Source organism: Pristis pectinata, chromosome 7, assembly GCF_009764475.1.
Source record: "Pristis pectinata isolate sPriPec2 chromosome 7, sPriPec2.1.pri, whole genome shotgun sequence".
NCBI lineage: Eukaryota > Metazoa > Chordata > Chondrichthyes > Rhinopristiformes > Pristidae > Pristis > Pristis pectinata.
The window spans coordinates 60,817,879-60,837,589 of NC_067411.1; the positions used below are offsets into that span (position 1 = coordinate 60,817,879).

General features: G+C 42.6%; 1 protein-coding gene across 1 annotated transcript in view; it reads right to left on the minus strand.

The window, feature by feature from the left end:
* Window positions 1–6,253, minus strand: part of hacd4 (3-hydroxyacyl-CoA dehydratase 4) — a 39,874-nt gene extending 33,621 nt beyond the window's left edge. Inside the window, exon 1 of the mRNA XM_052019170.1 lies at window positions 6,162–6,253. The gene's annotated coding sequence lies outside the window, so the exon portion shown is untranslated. The remainder of the gene's footprint in view (window positions 1–6,161) is intronic.
* Window positions 6,254–19,711: the final 13,458 nt, after the last annotated feature.

The following is a 19,711-nucleotide window of genomic DNA, read 5'->3' on the forward strand; positions in this document are numbered from 1 at the left end:
ATTCCTCGTGTCTTGTTTATCCATTAATTCCATTTCCCTTTTCTTATTTCTCAGCACCTCTGCAACTTATTCTCCCTTGCACATATCCATTCTCCTTTGATTCTTTTTGCCACTTACCTACACTAATTTATCCTTGAGATGTGGGAGGAGACTTGAGAAAATAGAATCCCAAGTGGTCAGGCAGAGAACATGCAAACTCCTCAATGCCCAAGCACCAGATTGAACAGAGGCTCCTGGAGCTGCGAGGTAGCAGCTCTCTGCTCAGAGACTCCGCCACCCCTCCTTTACATATTTTGAGATTTGAATTTGAGTTTTATTTAATTGTTGTCTGACTGGTATATCCACATTTCTAATTTCACATGAAGAGTTGAAAATTTATAGCTCAATTACTGTGACATGCCTGCACATTAAATCTGGTGTTGCCCAATAGGACTGACACTCCAGAGTATGACACTTTGGCCTAGAGTGTTTACCTTTCTTAAAAAGATGTTGACTTGGTTTGTTTATATTAAGCTTTCCCAAATGATTAGTTATTTCCTCTTTGATGTCAAAGCATTTAAAGTAGTAGCTTCTCTTGATAGGACAACCCTCTTGTCCCAGGAATATGATCTGGCAAACCTCCTTTAGTAGCAGCTTTCAAAAGGTTTGGGAACATGGATATGCAAGAAAGACTTAGATGCACATGTAGGAACACTGTACAATTTTCAGTCTTGAAAGATTACATATCAAGGTTATGCCATTGTCATAAATTTCAATTAAAAGCTTACACACTTCCGACAAACACTTATACCTTTTAAATCGAGGGCCAGAACATTAACTTCAGATTGCTGGAGGATTTCATCTCATTGGACTTACTGCTTTTGTAAAATTTTAGCTGCCCCAGTGACTTGGAGATGTCTACCCCAAAATAATAAGTAAAGAAACTTCTAAATATTATTCCCCTTCACTGACCTTTGGCATTGGATACTTTAAGATTTTTATCATGAATAAAAGTACTTAGAATAAATATTTCCTGGAATCTACCAGTTCCACTTTAGATATGGTAATGTCATTCACAATACCTCCTCAAACTTACAAGCCTGCACATTCAATATTTTACTTTCCCTTTTCATTCCTGGTAGACATACTAACAACCTCATTTCTGGCCCTTTGTCCAATTTATCATTAATTACCCATTTCTTCCACAGTTGCAACCTTTTGTCTTATTCATCCATTTAATTAAGGTTATAGGCTCTGGCTTACATCATGCTGAAGTCTAAGAATTCAGTTTGAATTTTCTACCAATTGTTCAGTAGCTTATTTACCAAACTTTCCTCAATTTAGTGCTCCACCATCATATGGTTGCAGTCTGATTGTGGACCACTGCTCAGATTTCTTCATTTACTTTTCATTAAACCTACTTGGGCCTTGGCTCTGCTCCCCTGCCTCCTTCTCATCTCTATCACCAGTTTGGACAAAGGAAATTCCCAGATACCCCACTCAGTACTTTAATTTCCCTTTCTTTACTGACACTGGCAACTCCAGTGTATTTCTCACATTTAAGATTTTTATTAGTCACATGTACATCAAAATACTGAAATGCATCTTTTGCATAGTATTCTGGGGGGCAGCCCACAAGTGTCACCATGCTTCTGGTGGCAACATAGCATGCCCACAACTTCCTAACCCATACATCTTTGGAATGTGGGAGGAAACCAGAGCACCCAGAGGAAACCCACACAGACAGGAAAAACATACAAACTCCTTACAGACAGTGGCCAGAATTGAACCTGGGTCACTGGCGCTGTATTAGCATTATGCTAACCTCTACACCATTGTGCCTTTTGTTTCAAAAGGAGAATTGGGGCCGCAATTCTCTCATCCTGGGGCCGCAATTCTCTCATCCTGGGGCCGCAATTCTCTCATCCTGGGAGTGAAGAGAAAAATCTGTAGAGTTTGCTTATTTGATGTTTGACTGTCTCAGGTTTTAGGTGTTTGTTGAAAGCGCCAATACTCTCCATTCTTTGCTGCAGGTTAACCTAGGTCTTGGTCCCTGGCCCATTTAGATTTTAAGTGGACTTGGCCAACATGGGGGTGCTTACTGTAGAGGAACTAGAAACATGTTTGAGAATTTCTTTAAAATTGACAAGGAGAAACTATATTGGGATCAAGTGCCAATCTATTTTTTGCAGCCTTGTCTAGTTCTTCAAGATGAACTGTGGAAGCATCATGGAAAGGGAGTTTTTCTGCTCTTATTTTTGAGGTCTTGCTTCTATGGAGAACCCTAACTGTGTGGAACCCTTTACTGAACTGAGTTCCAAGTCCTTTCACAAAAGAAAGCAATCTCTCCACTGCATAGTTCTGATGAAGGGTCCCAGACCCAAAACATTAATGGTTTCTTTTTCCAGATGCTGCCTGACCTGCTGAATGTTTCCAGCATTTTCCATTTATTTCAGATTTCTAGCATCTGAACCATAGAACACTACAGCACCGAAAACAGGTCATTTGGCCCTTGTCTGTGCCAAAACTTTATTCTGCTAGTCCCATTGACTTGCACCCAGTCCATAACCCTCCAGATCACTCCCATCCTTTTATCTATCCAATTTATTCTTAAGAGTGAGCCCACATTTACATCAGATGGCAGCTTGTTCCACACTCCCACCACTGAGTGAAGATCCCCAAATCTTTCCCCTTTCACCCTAAAGCCATGTCCTTTCGTACTTATCTCCCCTAATCTAGGTAGAAAGGGCCTACTTGCATTCTGTCTATACTCCAATTTTATAAACCTATCAAGTCTCACCTCATTCTTCTATACACCAAGGAATAAAGTCCATTCAATATTACTGATATCCTTCCTATAGTTAGGTGACCAGAACTGCACACAATATTCCAAGTTTGGCTTCACCAATGTCTTATACAACCTCACTATAACATCCCAACTCCTATACTCAATACTTTGATTTATGAATGCCAGGATGCCAAAAGCTTTTTACAACCCTGTCTACCTGTGACACCACTTTCAGGAAATTATGTATCTGAACTTCCAGATCCCTTTGTTCCTCCACACTTCCCAGTGCCCTACCATTTAGTGTCCTACCTTGATTTGTCCTTCCAAAATGCAACACCTCATACTTGTCTGCATTAAATGTCATCTGCCATCTTCTGGCCCATTTTCCCAGTTGGTTCAGATCCCTCTGCAAGCTTTGAAAGCCTTCCTCACTGTCCACTACACCTCCAATCTTAGTGTCATCAGCAAACTTGCTGATCCAATTTACCACATCTAGATCATTGATATAGACAACATGGACTCAGCACAGATTCCCAAGGCACACCACTAGTCACTGGCCTCCAGTCTGAGAAACAATCCACTACCACTGTCTTCTCCCACAGACTTTCAAATCCAGTTTACATCCTCTCCATGGATACCTTGTGTCTGAACCTTCTGAACTGACCTCCCATGTGGGATCTTACTAAAGTCCATGTAGACAACATCCACAGCCTTTCCTTCATCTACTTTCTTGGTAACCTCAAAACTCTACAAGATTTGTTAAATGTGATCTACCACACACAAAGCTATGCTGACTATCCTTAATCAGCCCTTGGCTGTCCAAATACTTGTATACCTGATCTCTCAGAACACCTTCCAATAATTTACCTACTACTGATGTCAGGCTCACTGGCCTGTGATTACCCAGTTTACTCTGAGCCTTTTTTAAACAATGGAACAACATGAGCTACCCTCCAGTCCTCTGGCACCACACCTGTGGCTAAGGACATTTTAAATACATCTGCCAGGGCCCCTGCAATTTCTACATTAGTCTCAAGGTCTGAGGAAATATCTTATCAGGCCCAGGGGATTTATCTACCTTTATTTGCTGTAAGGCAGCAAGCACCTCCTCTTTAATCTCTATATGTTCCATGACACTACTGTGTTTCCCTTCCTTCCACTATGCCAGTTTCTGAGTAAATACTGATGCAAAAGAACTATTCAAGATCTCCCCCATCTCCCAAGGTACTACACAGACAACCACCGATCTTCTAGGGGACCAATTTTGTCCCTTACTATCCTTTTACTCTTAATATACTTGTAGAAACCCATCAGGTGTACCTTCACATTATCTGCAAGAGCAACCTCATGTCTTCTTTTTGCCTTCCTGATTTCCTTTAGTATTTTCCTACATTTTCTATACTCTTCAAGTACCTCATTTGTTCCTAGTTGCCTATACCAGTTATACACCTTTCTTGACCAGATTGCCAATATCCCTTGAAAACCAAGGTTCCCTATGCCTGTTAACTTTGCTTTTAATCCTGGCAGGAACACAAACTCTGCACTCTAAAATTGAAGGCCTTCCATTTACTGAACACATCCTTGCCAGAAAGCAACTTAACCCAATCCACTCTTCCTAGATCCTTTCTCATTTCCACAAAATTGGCCTCTCTCCAGTTTAGAACCTTAACTTGAGGACCAGACCTATCCTTATCCATAATTAACTTGAAACTAATGACATTATGGTCACTGGACCCAAAATGTTCACCTACACATTTCTGTCACCTGACCTGTCTGGTTCCCTAATAGGAGATCAAGTATTGCATTCTCTCTCATTGTACCTCTATATTGATTTAGAAAACTTTCCTGAATGCATTTGACAAATTCCAAGCCATCCAGCCCTTTCAGAGTGGGAGTCCCAGTCAATGTGGAAAGTTAAAACCCCCTATTACAACTTTGTTTCTTACATCGGTCTGCTATCTCACTACAGATTTGTTCCTCCAATTCTGACTATTGGGCAGTCTATAATACAACCCTATTAGTGTGGCCACACCTTTCCTGTTCCTCAGCTCCACCCATATGACCTCTAGACAAGCCCTCCAGGCTGTCCTGTCTACACACAGCTGTGATATTTTCCCTGACCAGTAATGCCACTCCTCCCCCTTTCATCCTTCCCCCTCTATCACATCTGAAACAACAGAACCCCAGAACATTAAGCTGCCAGTCCTACCCCTCCTACAACCAAGTTTCACTAATAGCAATGATGTCATAATCCCACATGTCAATCCATGCCCTAACCTCATCTGCCTTACCTACAATACTCCTTGCATTGAAATAGATGCACCCGAGAACATTTCTATCACATACAAACCTTCGATTTCTGTCTATACCTGCAGTCCTCACATGACCTTTAACCTCCTCCACTTCACTATCTGCTCCAACACTCTGGTTCCCTTCCCTCTGCAAATCTAGTTTAAACCCCCCCCCCCCCCCCAGAGCAGCACTAGCAAACCTACCTGCAAGGATGTTAGTCCCCCTCCAGTTCAGGTGCAAACTGTCCCTTTGGAACAGGTCCCACCTTCCCTGGAGCAAAGCCCAATTGTCCAGAAACAAAGCCCTCCCTCCTGCACCATCTCCTTAGCCACATATTTAGCAGCATGATCCTCCTATTTCTAGCCTCACTAGCACATTGCATGGGTAGCAATCCTGAGATTGCAACCTTGAAGGTCCTGTCCTTCAGCTTTGCACCTAACTCGTCGCAGGACCTCTTCCTATCCACATCATTGGTCCCTACATGGACCACAACATCTGGCTGCTCCCCCTCCCTCCTGAGAATATCAATAACTCAATCCAAGATATCACAGACCCTGGCACCAGGGAGGCAACAGACCATCCAAGATTCTCAGTCTCTCCCACAGAACCTCCTATCTGTCCCCCTAACTATCAAATCCCCTATCACTACTGCTCTCCTCTTTCCCTCTTTCCTTTGAGCTGAGGGTCCAATCTCAGTGCCAGAGACAACCACTACAACTTGTCCCTGGTAGGTCATCCCCACCAGCAGTATCCAAAATTGTATACTTATTGTTGATGGGAATGGCCACAGGGGTGCTCTGCTCTTTCTATACCCCTTCCCTCTCTCGACATTCACGCAGCTACCTGCCTCATGACTTTTCAAGGTGACTAGCTCCCTGAAGCTCCTGTCTATTTCTGCTTCTGATGCTCCAAAGTTCACCCAGCTCCCTAACTTGGTTTATCAGGAGCTGCAGCTGGATGCACTTTTTATAGGTGTAGTCATCAGGGACAAGTGTTCCATCCCTGACTTCCCACAAACTGAGCACTGAACTGCCCTAACTGCTGCCTTCATTACCTACTCCTATGTTAATTAACTTAATTAAAGGAAATTACCCAGCCTTACCTCTCTGGGAGAGAGCACATCGTCAGCTTCTGCTCACCAAAGCTCCGCTCCGCTCCGCTCCACTCCTACCCTGAGCCATTCACACACTGGCCACTCTGTTTCAGTTACCCCTCCTTATATTTGTCTCTGCCAATTATCTCAAGTACTCACTCCCTCTAATCAACCACTCAACACTCTGTTTAACCCTTCAGTTGCCCTCCACTTATTAAGCTTTTTAAATACACTCACTATACCTGAAAGGGACCTGCTGCTCCAATGGCTCCCGGGCTGATTCTGTAAAAGAAAAGCCTGCGAAACACTGCATTTCTTTCATTTTCTATATTCTCTATTGAGTTGAGATGAATTGGAGGTGATCTCTTGAAACATGCAAAATTCTTAAGCGGATGCACTGTTAATGCTTCTTCTATCTAGAACCAGGAGTCTCAGTCTCAAAACTGGTGAGAAGAAATTCCTTCATCTGAAGGGCAGTGAATCTTTGGAATTCTCCACCCAAAAGCCCTATGGAGGTGAGTCGCTAGGTATATTTGAGACTGAAGTCAATAGATTTTCAGATAATAAGGGAATCGTGGGATGTGGGGTTAATGCAGGGAAGTGGTGCTGTGGTAAAAGATCAACCGTGATCTTATTGAATGGTGGAGTAGGCACTGGGGGTCTGCTTCAATTGTTGATGCTCCTTTATTGCTGTTATTCCAGGGCAAGTGCAGCACACAGACTCACAGCACAAGTCTGCTTTCAGTTTGGTTCATCCTGCACAATGCTGGGGTTAGATTTAATGAGAGTGGGTTTACTGTGCTGTTCTTCACAAGAAAACTTGGCAATTGCTGATACCTTTGGGACTGGAACCAGTGGATCCTTTTGCTGGTGTCCTTATTTCAAAATGGTCGTTATATGAACTTTTCAAACAAAAGTTCTGAACAACAAGGAATTCTTCCCACAACACCCACAATGGGAGAGAAACCACTCCACACCTAGGTTAGAGCCTGGTAGGCATTCAAACCCACAGGTAGATAGAACCTCTGCTGTGTACGCCAGGGAAAGAGTTCTACATTCCACAATACTGCTTCTTTCACAAAACCCACTATTCTTGACGATTTTACAGTGGCTGTGTTATGGAGCAAGGATGCAAACTGCAAGGAAAAACATCAATGTCCTGAATTTAAGTTCCTGGAAGAGCAGTTTTACATCAGCCAATGCCCCTTTAAGTTGAAGAATGGCTTGTTGCATTCAAAGTTGTCCATAATTCATACTTCACAAATATCTATCCCCCCAGAGTGTTGACTGGGCATGAATTTCTAGGCAGACAAGCTGCTGAAGAAATTCTTCGCCAGAGGAAATAGATTGGAATCATTACAAAATATTGCAGCCTTTCCCAACATAACTACTATTCAATATAAAATGTGATAACCTTAAAAAATACAGAAACTATTTTGCCTTTTGATACTCAATGTTAATTTAAATAGTCCCTTGGGATTCTTTTATCACAACATAATATGATTCAAAATCGTCAGAATGGATAAGAATAAATAGCCACAGCAATTAAAGGATCTCTCACTCGTTGCTTTAGTAGAAAAAGATTACAACATAATTTTTTTGAAAGCAAACCTGCCAATTCCACTGAGCACTGAGAACTATAAATGAATGCCAATGGTAAAACCTTTATCCTAATGTTACTGGTATTATCAGGCCAGGACTTGGAGGTCACTGAATTTTTTAAGCTTGTCACTACTTCGTACGAAGTAGAGTGTTAGCAAAAATTTTCATTTCCTTGCTCTCCTATGTAACAGCACTATTGCAAATGCATGGTATTAAGATTCACTGGTCTTGAACTGATCACAGAATGCCATGATCTTGGTGCTACAAGTGGCAAATTGTTTGCAATTTTGGTCATAAATTTCAATCACAAGATTATACTTGTCAAATTGAGTTATGTGGATCTGTCATGCACAGTAAACCTTGCTCTTCCATTGAATCATAGAGTAATTGAGTAATTCAACATAGTAACAGGCCCTGCGGCCCAACCTGTCCATGCCAGGCATGGTGCCTACCATGTTAGTCCCATTTACCCACGTTTGGTCCACACACCTCTATAAGGTCACCTCTCCTACATTCTCCTACATTCCAAGGAATAAAGTCCTAGCCTGTCCAACCTCCCCCTATAACTCAGGCCCTCGAGTCCTGGCAGCATCCTCATGAACCTTCTCTGAACTCTTTCCAGTTTAATGATGTCTTTCCTATAACAGGGCGACCAAAATTGTACACAGTACTACAAGTGCAGACTCACTAACGTCTTGTACAACTGCAACATAACGTCCCAACTCCTGTACTCAGTGTCCTGATTGATGAATGCCAGTGTGCCAAATGCCTTCTTCACTACCCTGTCTACTTGTGACGTCATTTTCAGGGAACTACGCACCTGTACTCCTAGGTCCCTCTGTTCCACAACACTCCCCAGTGCTTGACCATTCACTGTATAAGCCCTACCCTGGTTTGATTTCCTAAAATGCAACACTTTGCACTTATCTGAATTAAAAGCCATTTGCCAATCCTACCAATAGGTAGGATTGTAATCCATTTAAAGGGATCCTTAGTAATTTAAGGGTTTGTTGGTTAGTGATTAGGAGGTCAGACCATTAGAGTGAAGTATGCCTGTAAACAAAACATTTGAAATCTGTGGTGACAGGTGCCCTTTCTGTTCCAGAATAGATCTTTGGTTTGATCATACTGGGCCTTTAGTATTACTGGGAAGAGGAATAGGGACCTGAAGATGAGGGCTATGGCCAAGAGGCCCTCTATTCCCAGAAACTGGTCTTTCACAACATCAGTTATATATCCTCCTGAAGAAGAACCAGTGAGTTTGGAAGATCAGTTTCTCCAAGGAGGTAGTCACTGATTCAGACTGTACGCAGAGGACATTAAGTGCTCAGGGACCCGGACCTGTTTGAGAGGATAAGAGGCTTTCACATCCAAGTATGCAAATAATGTGATCATCAGCAGAAAGTAATGCTGACAAACATGTACCCAGGGAACTTGCCTGACTAACTCATTCTCAGATCGTTACCAAGCCAGATCAAAGGCAGTTTCATGGAGGACAATTTGCTATTCCCTGAATCTCTGGGTCCCTGGGCTAGTCAGGGTTTTAACATGCAAAGCTGATCACTTTGAGAGAAGCCATAGAGAAACCCACAATTTTATGGAGACAGTGATCGGGGCTCTAACTACTGGTTGCGTTGCCTGCATTGGTAGGAGACCTCACACTTTACACTTCAGAAAGGGTCTTTTGCTCCACAGTTTCATTGTTCTCCATGAAACTGCCTTTGTTCTGGCTTGGTAGCTACCTGAGAACGAGTTAGTCGGGCAAACAACCAACGCACAGTCTCCATGAGTAGGCACAGCCCTTGTCCGCAGCACAACACTTGGAGGCAATGATGTGAGCCTCCCTCCGAAAGAGCTGATAGGGTGCAGTTGATTGATAACCATTTCACTTGTGGATCTAATTCAGCACTGACACAGAGAATGAGATAAGTTCATGCAGTGAGACTTGGACGGTATTCTGGCTGGGGCTGATATTGTTGTATTTGTGAGACAATGAACATCTCCAACAAAGGACAATCTAACCATTTCCCTTTGAACATCACTGTCAATATCATTACTGAATTCCCCTCCATTAATATCTTGAGATCATCATTAACCAGAAACTGATGTGCTTCAGACACTTAACTACATTACTGCAAGAAGTGAGTGGATGGGTACGGTATTCTGTGTCAAGAAACTCAAATTCCGATTTCACACAGGCTTTGCATCATTTGCAAGGCACATGTCAGAGTTGTGAAGGAATGTCCTCCATTTGCTTGGATGACAGCATCCACTGACACACTGAAGAAGCTTGAACATCCAGGACAGATGAGTCCACTCAATTGGCATCCTAAGTAACCACCCTGAACATTCACTGCTGTTCACCATCATTGCATTGTGAGTGTAGTATGTACATGCACTGCAGCTCACCAAGGCTTCTTCAATAACACCCACAACACACGACCTCAACTGCTTAGAAAGTTAGAGTATTCATGTGGGTTTATGAATTTGTTCGTGGGATGTGGATGGTGCAGGCAAGGCCAGCACTCACTGTCCATTCTTAATTATCTTATAAACTGAAAGACTCACCAAACCATTTCAGAGGGCAGAGAGCAGTTGAAAGTTAACCACATTGGCAGTTCTGGAGTCACATATAGAACAAACAGAGAAGAATGGCAGATTTCTTTCCCTGAAGAACATTACTGAACCAGATGGGCTCATGAAAATCTGACAAATTCACCATTATGGAAAACAGATTTTAATTCAGATTTAATCTCATTACATGGGATTAATTTCCCAGGGCTTGACCAGGTTTATCCCAGAAAGTTTTGGGAAATGTGGAAGGAGATTGCTGGGGCCCGGGTAAAGAATTTTGTATCTTCGTTAGCCACAGGTGAGGTATCAGAAGACTGGAGGATGTGGTTTTATTTAAGAAGGTAGCAGGGATAAGCCAGAGAACTACAGACCAGTGAGCCTTACATCAGAATCAGGTTTATTATCACTGAAATATGTCCTGAAATTTGTTGTTTTGCGGCAGCAGTACAGCGCCAGACATGAAAATTACTCTAAGTTACAAAAGTAAATAGTGCAATAGAGGAATAATGAGGCAGTGTCCATTAGTTCATGGACCGTTCAGAAATATGATGACAGAGGGGAAGAAGCTGATCCTAAGACATTGAGTGTGGGTCTTCAGACTCCTGTACCTCCTCTCCAATGATAGTAACGCAAAGAGGGCATGTCCCGGATGGTGAGGGTCCTTAATGATGGATGCTGCCTTCTTGAGGCACTGCCTTTTGAAGATGTCCTCAACGGCGGGGAGGGTTGTGCCTGTGATGGAGCTGGCTGATCCTGCAGCCCTCTGCAGGCTCTTTCGATCCCGTGCATTGGAGCCTCCATACCATGCGGTGATGCAACCAGTCAGAATGCTCTCCAGCATACGTCTGTAGAAACTTGCAAGAGTCTTTGGTGACTTACCAGTGGTGCGAAGGTTATTGGAAGGGATTTTTAGACACTTGCATTTGGAAAGGTAAATACTGATTAAGTATAGTCAGCATGGCTTTGTTCGTGGGTGATCACGTCTCACAAATTAGATTGAGTTTTTTGAGGAGGTGACAAAGAGGATTGATGAGGACAGGGTGGTGGATGTTGTCCACGTGGATTTTAACAGGCCTTTTATCAAAGACATTGTTGTCCCGCGTGGTAGGCTGGTCCAGAAGGTTAGAACATCTGGGACCCAGGGTGAGCTAGCCAATTGGATACAAATTTGGCTTGGTGGTAGGAGGCAGAGGGTGATAGTGGGAGTTGTTTTACAGATTGGAGGCCTGTGAACAGTGGTGTGCCGCAGGGATCAGTGCTGGGTCCACTGTTGTTTGTCATCTATATTAATGGTTTGGATGGGAATATAGATAACATAGTCAGCAATTTTGTAGATGACACCAACATTGATGGTATAGTGGACAGTGAAGAAGGTTGTCTAAGGTTACAACAGGATCTAGATCAACTGGGAAAGTGGGCAAGGGAATCACAGATGGAATTTAACTCAGAAAAGTATGAAGTGATGCATTTTGGGAGGTTAAACTAAGGCAGGACATATAAAGTGAAAATAAAGTTTCCCCTTCCACAGATGCTGCCTGACTTGCAAAATGTTTCCAACAGTTTCTGCTCTTATTTTGGACTTACAACGTCTGCTTTTTCTTTGATTTCCAGATCAATAATCCAAGCCCCTGGTACTAGTTCAAATTGCTTAGCCACAGTACTATTTTACCACCATCTGGAGTTTGTCTCCATGTCACATGCCACCCTTTTGGAAATATTCCCACTAGTTTGCCTTGGGTTGAAATCTTGGAACTTCCTACCCAACAGCACTGGGTCTCCCTATAAATGCAGCTGTAGGAGGAGCAGATGTCTCCTCATCATCTCCTGACCTGAAGGACAATTGAAACCAATCAGAAAATTATGACCTTTAAAGGGCCTATAAAAATGTAGAGGAAGCAAAGTCCCCCTTGCACCACAGTTTCCGTCTTACCTTCCCCCCACAGCTGATCACATCATCCTCTGGTCGACTACAAGACATGAACAAGAGACACAGCCATATTCACACTCCAAAACATATTTATTGAGAGAAAAAGCGCACACTCTTCAACTAGTCGTTGTTCTCTGTCTGATTTCCATGTGCCTTTGCCTGTCCAATGGCTCCTACTCCAGATGCTGCAGGCAACTCGGTGGAAGACTTCTCCCTTGTGGTGGAGGAGGCTGCAGATGGCCACGAGAGGTGACCTCAAACAGTTATGGACCTAGGTTGCCCAGGTTCAGACTGCATCATCCTGCCATGAGCAGCAGCAGGCTGGGCTAACTGGTAGTCAACCAATGGTGGTTCAGCAGTTGTAGGGAGCCCACTCCTCCTCTCCCAGGGCAGCACTTGGTAATCTGTGAGGAGGACAGATTGCTGAATTGCTGCACTCAAATCCCCTTTGAATGCTGATCTGATCGTATGGCAAAGGTCTGACCCTTTGTGACAGAGGTCTGAGCTTCCACTGCAATGCTCAGACATTGGGTGCTGCTGCTTGTGCTACAATGGAAGCTGAAATCCTGGTCACTAATGACCACATCATAGTCAGGTCCACAGGTACTGGTATTGGTTTATTATTGTCACTTGTACCAAGGTACAGTGAAAAACTTGTCTTGCATACCATTTGTACAGATCAATTCATTACACAGTGCAGATACATTGAGTTAATACAGAGATTGAGTTAGTACAAAGGTAGAACCAGACTGAAATAGCCAATAAGAAAATTTTACATGAATATGTTGAGTGCTCACCCACTGAGATCACCAACTGTGCTTCTCAATGGTCCAATGATTGAGATTAATAATTAAATGATTGGATCATCAAAGGGAAATCCTTGTTGCTCAGTTGAACAGTAACTACAGCTTTGGCTCAACATGACCTCAAGATGGCGTACTGGTGACACTGTCAAGTTTAAGGACGGCTTTGCCACCTCTTACCTTGAAGAGCGGAATCACTCCAAATGGTTATGATTATCACAAAGTGACTGATTTTAAACAGTCATTATCTTTTTGATGACATTATTTCATTGGTTTCATTTCTGATATTTTCCCAGATGTTCTGTCTGGTGGGTGAGACTTTCCTCTGGTGTGTTTCTTTAACATGGGTAAGGGTGCTTGCCAAGTGAATGAAGCTTCCTAACACTTGTACTGAAAGACAAGTGTTTGGTGCACAGTTAATGCGTTAATGATCACTGCCTTTTGTTTTCATGGAACTTTCCCTGCATTTGTGGAACTGTATGAAATGTGACAGAACTGCCAAAATGTGTCACACAAGCAGAAAGCTTGACCAACATTCCTCAACATTTAGGATGAGGCTGTTTCACAAACTGTACTGAGAAATGAATCATAGATACAAACATGGCTAAGACTACCTGTAGACTTCTTCACTTACAGACTGCACCTGATTTTCTAAGGTTCACGGAGCAGAAACAACAGAATGGAGGTGAGCTGGTCCTCCCTGGGTGGCCTCACCTCCCGTAACTTACTGCTTACATTTTCCAGGTTGGATTCCCCTGCGTGCTGCATCATGGGACATGATGTCCAACTGTGAGCCTGGAGATACTCCTCCGGAAAGTCAGTGACGTGTTGTTGTGGCTTATTGAGCTGCACTGGGAACGTCTGACCTTTTTACATGTGTAAAGGATTTAATAATATCTTGAGTATGGGCCTGTAGCAATATGATCAGCCCAGTAGTCTGGATCTTAATAAGTCTGGAGCCCAGGCCTTCTATATTTGGATGACTTTGGAACAATGTTGTTGCTGCTCAGAGGAGTTAGAGATTCTGGGAATTATTCCTCAAAATCCACAATTAGGCTTCAGGGTAACTAAAGGTTAATCAAAAAATGTATCAGGCAATAGGGAAGGTATCTCATTGGTACATGACCATTCGTGAGGCTGCTGGTTAACTGACTGACAAGACAGGTCAGCAGTAATTCAGGGTACAAATTTCAGTGCTGCTTTTTTAATCTTTCTGTTTATTCAAAGCTTTATGTCGCCTGTCTTTTGAGACTTTCTGGACTAGATATAGATAAACAAGTGAGCAAACCAGGGGGGCTTTCCAAAATCTGAGCCACAGTTCCACCAAGTCGGGGTTTTCCAGGGTCTAGCTGCATGTGCAAATATTGAGTATTTCAAACAGATCGCATTCACCAAAATTGTTGTAAATAGAATGTTCTTCTTGTGGCTCATGACTTAGAAACACCAGAGTGGGGTGGTGAGATGATCGCTTGCTGGATGTTCCCCGCCCTACTCTGCTGCAATTTGCCCCAGAGCTGGCCTGCTAAACATTCATAGTAAGTTAATTAACCTGGTGTGCAACTAGTAACTCAATAACATCGTGAGAATGGGCTTGGAAGAGGGCAGGTATTATAAAGAGGCTAGAAAATATAAAACATAGAGCATATTTATTGAACTATCTATAGAATTTTATCAAAATCCTGTCATTAAATGTGATTAGGTATTTGTGTTGGTAGTGGACTTCTCTACTTTTATTTGGCTCATCTCTGCATATACTACATGTACAACTGGACTTTGCTGAGCAGCAATATATTTATGGTGCAAGGCTCATACATTAAGGTAGGTTTTTTTATAGAGGGTCAAAGTCTGATCTTGCTTAGACAACTGCTGAGGAGCACAAGGCATTGATCTTTCCTAGTGATTGCTCATTCACTCATTCCCCCACCAACCTCTACCCCTCTCCCTCAAACTCTCTCCATTGGTCCCTTCCTCAGGCCTGTTCCCCAAACCCACAATCCTGTCCTCAATCCCATCCCTGCCTTCCCATCTCCTAATCCTTTCTTTGAACTCGTATCTCACTGGTTACCCCCCTACTACTTCACATCCCTCTGATCATTTCCTTTTTGTAACTGTTCCTTCATGACAATGTTCTGTCTCCTGTGATCTTCTCTTACCTGTGCCCAGCAGTCCTCTCCCTAGTCCAGAACCACTTCCCTTTTCAGCTCCACTCTCCTCAATGGCAGGGCTCGCACAGGAAAGGCTTTGCATTCTGTTCAATGTGCACGGGCTTCTCTATGGTGCCCTGGGCCATGTTTATGATTGAATATCACTGCTGGAGAGGGCTTGACAAGATGGGCATGGGCCTTCCATGCAGCATCAAATAAATGTGCCATTTCAGGTGCGTTACAATTTCTGTATCTGTGTTGCTAGTTGAACAGATGATTTGTTTTGAACATTCTCCTCCCATCCCTTAACCCAGGCCCCAAGATCTGGTGTCACTGTCAAGCTCAGCATTTATTGCCCATCACTAATTGCCTTTGAGAAGGCAGTGGTAAGATTCCTCCTTGAATCTCTGCAGTTCTTCTGGTGAAGATAGTGACGTCGGGGAGGGGGCTTCAAGATTTGGAGCCAATGATCATGAAGGAACTCTGATATATTTCTAAGTCAGGATGGTATGCATCTTGGAGGAGATCGTGCAGTTGGTGGTGGTCGTCTCATCTGCCTGCTGACGTTATCCTTCAGGGTGGTGTTTATGGGTTTGTTTTGGGAGGCGCTGTTAGAACAGCCTGGGTAAAAAAAAATTGTAGTCCATTTTGCAGATGCCTCTCTCCATAAGGAGTAGAGGGAACAGATATTTAGGGTGACTGATGGGGTACCAATCAAGCAGACTGCTTTGTCCTGGGTGGTGTCGAGCTTCTTGAGGGTTGTTGGCGCTGCAGTTATCCAGGAAAATGGGTAGTATTCCATCATGGTCTTGACTTATGCTTTGTAGTTGGTGGAAAGACCTTGGGTCATGGAAGTGAGTCTTTGCTGCAAGATACCCAGTCCCTGACCTGCTCTTGCATCCATGATATTTATGTAGCTGGTCCAGTTGAGTTTCTGGTCAATGGTGAACCCCAGAATGTTAATGATGAGGGACAAAGTAATGGCACTTAAATCAAGGGTATGTGGTTACACTCTCTCTTAGTGGAAGTGGTCATTGATGGGATTTTGGATGGGCATATTACTTGCCATTTATCAGCCCATGCCTGAATGTTGTTTTGGTTTTACTGCTTGCAGACATGAGCTGCCTCGTTTGCTGAGGAGCTGCAAATAGAATTGACACCATAGTGAGCGTCCCCACTTCTGACTTTATGATGAAAGGAAGATCACTGATAAAGCAGCTGAAAATGGCTGGGCCTTGGATGCTGCCCAGAGGAAGTCCTGCAGTGCTGTCTTGGGGCTGGGTTGGTCATCCCCCAATAACCACAACCATCCTCCTTTTAGTGATGTAGGACTCCACCCACTGGAGTGTTTTCCCTTTGATGTCCATTAATTTTATCAGGGCAACTTGATGCTGCACTTGGTTAAATGCTGCCTTGGTATCAAGTGCAGTCACCCTCACCTTGCCTCTACAATTCAGGCATTTGGTCCATGTTTGGAGCAAGATCATGTTGTGGTCTGGCGGTGAGTATACCTGGGTAAATCAAAAATGAGCACTGGTTATTGGTAAGTAATGTCTGCTCAATGCTGCTCTCAATGACACCTTCCAGCACTTTGCTGATGATTGTGAGTAGGCAGATTGGCTGCACTAGATTTGTCCTGCTTTTTGTGAACAGGATGTATCTGGACCATTTTCCACACTGTTGGGTAGATGCCAGGATCTTACTTACAAGAAAATAGAAAATGACCGGTCAGTACTGATGTTGAGTCTGCTTGTTCTGTACATGACGCATCGTAATCAAGTGTGGAGCTCTTTTTTCTCCCAGCAGTCCTTGCTCAGTAATGATATATGTGTAACATTTAACATAAAGGTCCAAATGATTGTTGTTTCCAACAATGGATGTACTTGAACTGAATGAGAAATAATAATCAGAGGATGTCTGGCAAGATAATGGTCGCCAGCACTGCTAAAGCAAGAAGTTGGACAAAGTTTCATAGGTGCTTTAGTTTTGTTTCAGGGCTTGTATAAAGTTGCAGAGTAAACACTAAGAAAACCATTGGTCTCCATATCACACACCAGTCTGCAGTGCATTTCTTGATACACTAAAAACTGTTGCACTTGCCATTTGCCTCTTTAGAAGGATTCTCCCAGCAAAGCTGTTTAACGCAAGGCTAACCTGCATGATGTATGCACAGTGAGTGAAAACTGAAGTGGAATGTTGAGGGATCATTTAGCTATTTCATGTCTATGTGCTCTTCCCACTTCCTAGAATCAACTCTCTCTGTTCAAAACCACTGAAAATAAGTGGAACTTGTTCCCAGATGGAGTGAACTGCCAGTATTGGGCCTTTGTTAGCAAGCTACACTCGCGTGTTTGGGTATAATAACCTGGAAACAATGTGCAAGGAATAAGTACACACAGCAAGCCTAGTATCTTCTCTTATTATTATGTTCTAGTTATTTACTTGGTTTAACCCTCATTTAACCCCCCTGTATAATATAAAAAACAACACAATACATATTTCAGGACAGTTTGACAATTTTCCACAGAAAATATTTGACGAAAAGTTAAGTTTAAAATATAGTTTTTAAAAGGAAGATCATACAAGTTAAACTAGGCATCTAGGTGAAAGATGGTTATACTGGTTACCCACATCTATTATGATGCATTAGTAATCTTCACTCATCAATATCTGAACCAGGTAATTTGAAAGCTAATGAATGTGTTACCAGGAAGTTTGATTTTCTCTTTGCAAGTTGTCAATAGTTACAGTGGCATGCAGAAGTTTGGGCACCCCTGGTCAAAATTTCTGTTCCTGTGAATAGCTAAGCGAGTAAAAGATGACCTGATTTCCAAAAGGCATAAAGTTAAAGATGACACACTTCTTAAATATTTTAAGCAAGATTACTTTTTTATTCCCATCTTTCACAGTTTCAAAATAACAAAAAAGGAAAAGGGCCCGAAGCAAAAGTTTGGGCACCATGCATGGTCAGTACTTAGTAACACCCCCTTTGGCAAGTATCACAGCTTGTAAACACTTTCTGTAGCCAGCTAAGAGTCTTTCAATTCTTATTTGAGGGATTTTCACCCATTCTTCCTTGCGAAAGGCTTCTAGTTTTGTGAGATTCTTGGGCCGTCTTGCATGCACTGCTCTTTTGAGGTCCATCCACAGATTTTCGACGATGTTTTGGTCGGGGGACTGTGAGGGCCATGGCAAAACCTTCAGCTTGTGCCTCTTGAGGTAGTCCATTGTGGATTTTGAGGTGTGTTTAGTATCGTTATCCTGTTGTAGAAGCCATCCTCTTTTCATCTTCAGCTTTTTTACAGACGGTGTGATGTTTGCTTCCAGAATTTGCTGGTATTTAATTGAATTCATTCTTCCCTCTACCAGTGAAATGTTCCCCGAGCCACTGGCTGCAACACAAGCCCAAAGCATGGTCGATGCACCCCTGTGTTTAACAGTAGGAGAGGTGTTCTTTTCATGAAATTCTGCACCCTTTTTTCTCCAAACATACCTTTGCTCATTGCGGCCAAAAAGTTCTATTTTAACTTCATCAGTCAACAGGACTTGTTTCCAAAATGCATCAGGCTTGTTTAGATGTCCCTTTGCAAACTTCTGACGCTGAATTTTGTGGTGAGGACGTAGGAAAGGTTTTCTTCTGATGACTCTTCCATGATGGTCATATTTGTGCAGGTGTCACTGCACAGTAGAACAGTGCACCACCACTCCAGAGTCTGCTAAATCTTCCTGAAGGTCTTTTGCAGTCAAACGGGGGTTTTGATTTGCTTTTCTAGCAATCCTACGAGCAGTTCTCTCGGACAGTTTTCTTGGTCTTCCAGACCTCAACTTGACCTCCACCATTCCTGTTAACTGCCATTTCTTAATTACCTTACGAACTGAGGAAACGGCTACCTGAAAACGCTTTGCTGTCTTCTTATAACCTTCTCATGCTTTGTGGGCATCATTTATTTTAATTTTCAGAGTGCTAGGCAGCTGCTTAGAGGAGCTCGTGGCTGCTAATTGTTGGGACAAAGTTTGACGAGTCAGGGTATTTATAAGGATTTGAAATTTGCATCACCTGGCCTTTCCTAATGATGACTGTGAACAAGCCATAGCCCTAACAAGCTAATGAAGGTCTGATACGTTGGTAAAAGTTATCTGAGAGCTCAAATCTCTTGGGGTGCCCAAACTTTTGCATGGTGCTCCTTTCCTTTTTTTACTCTAAAATTGTACAAAACAAAAATAATACACTAATCTTGCTCAAAATGTTGAAAAGAATGTTTCATCTTTAACTTTATGACTTTTGGAGATCAGTTCATCTTCTACTCACTTAACTATTCACAGTAACAGAAATTTTGACCAGGGGTGCCCAAACTTTTGCATGCCACTGTATATCTACAAATATCGCATAATCTACACATGGAATATTTACACTTGTTTCTCTTAAGTATACCTTAGTTAAAACAAAATATAATAATTGAAAAATAAAATTGTTTAAAATTAATTTATAAGTAGTTTTCTTCCTTTCAA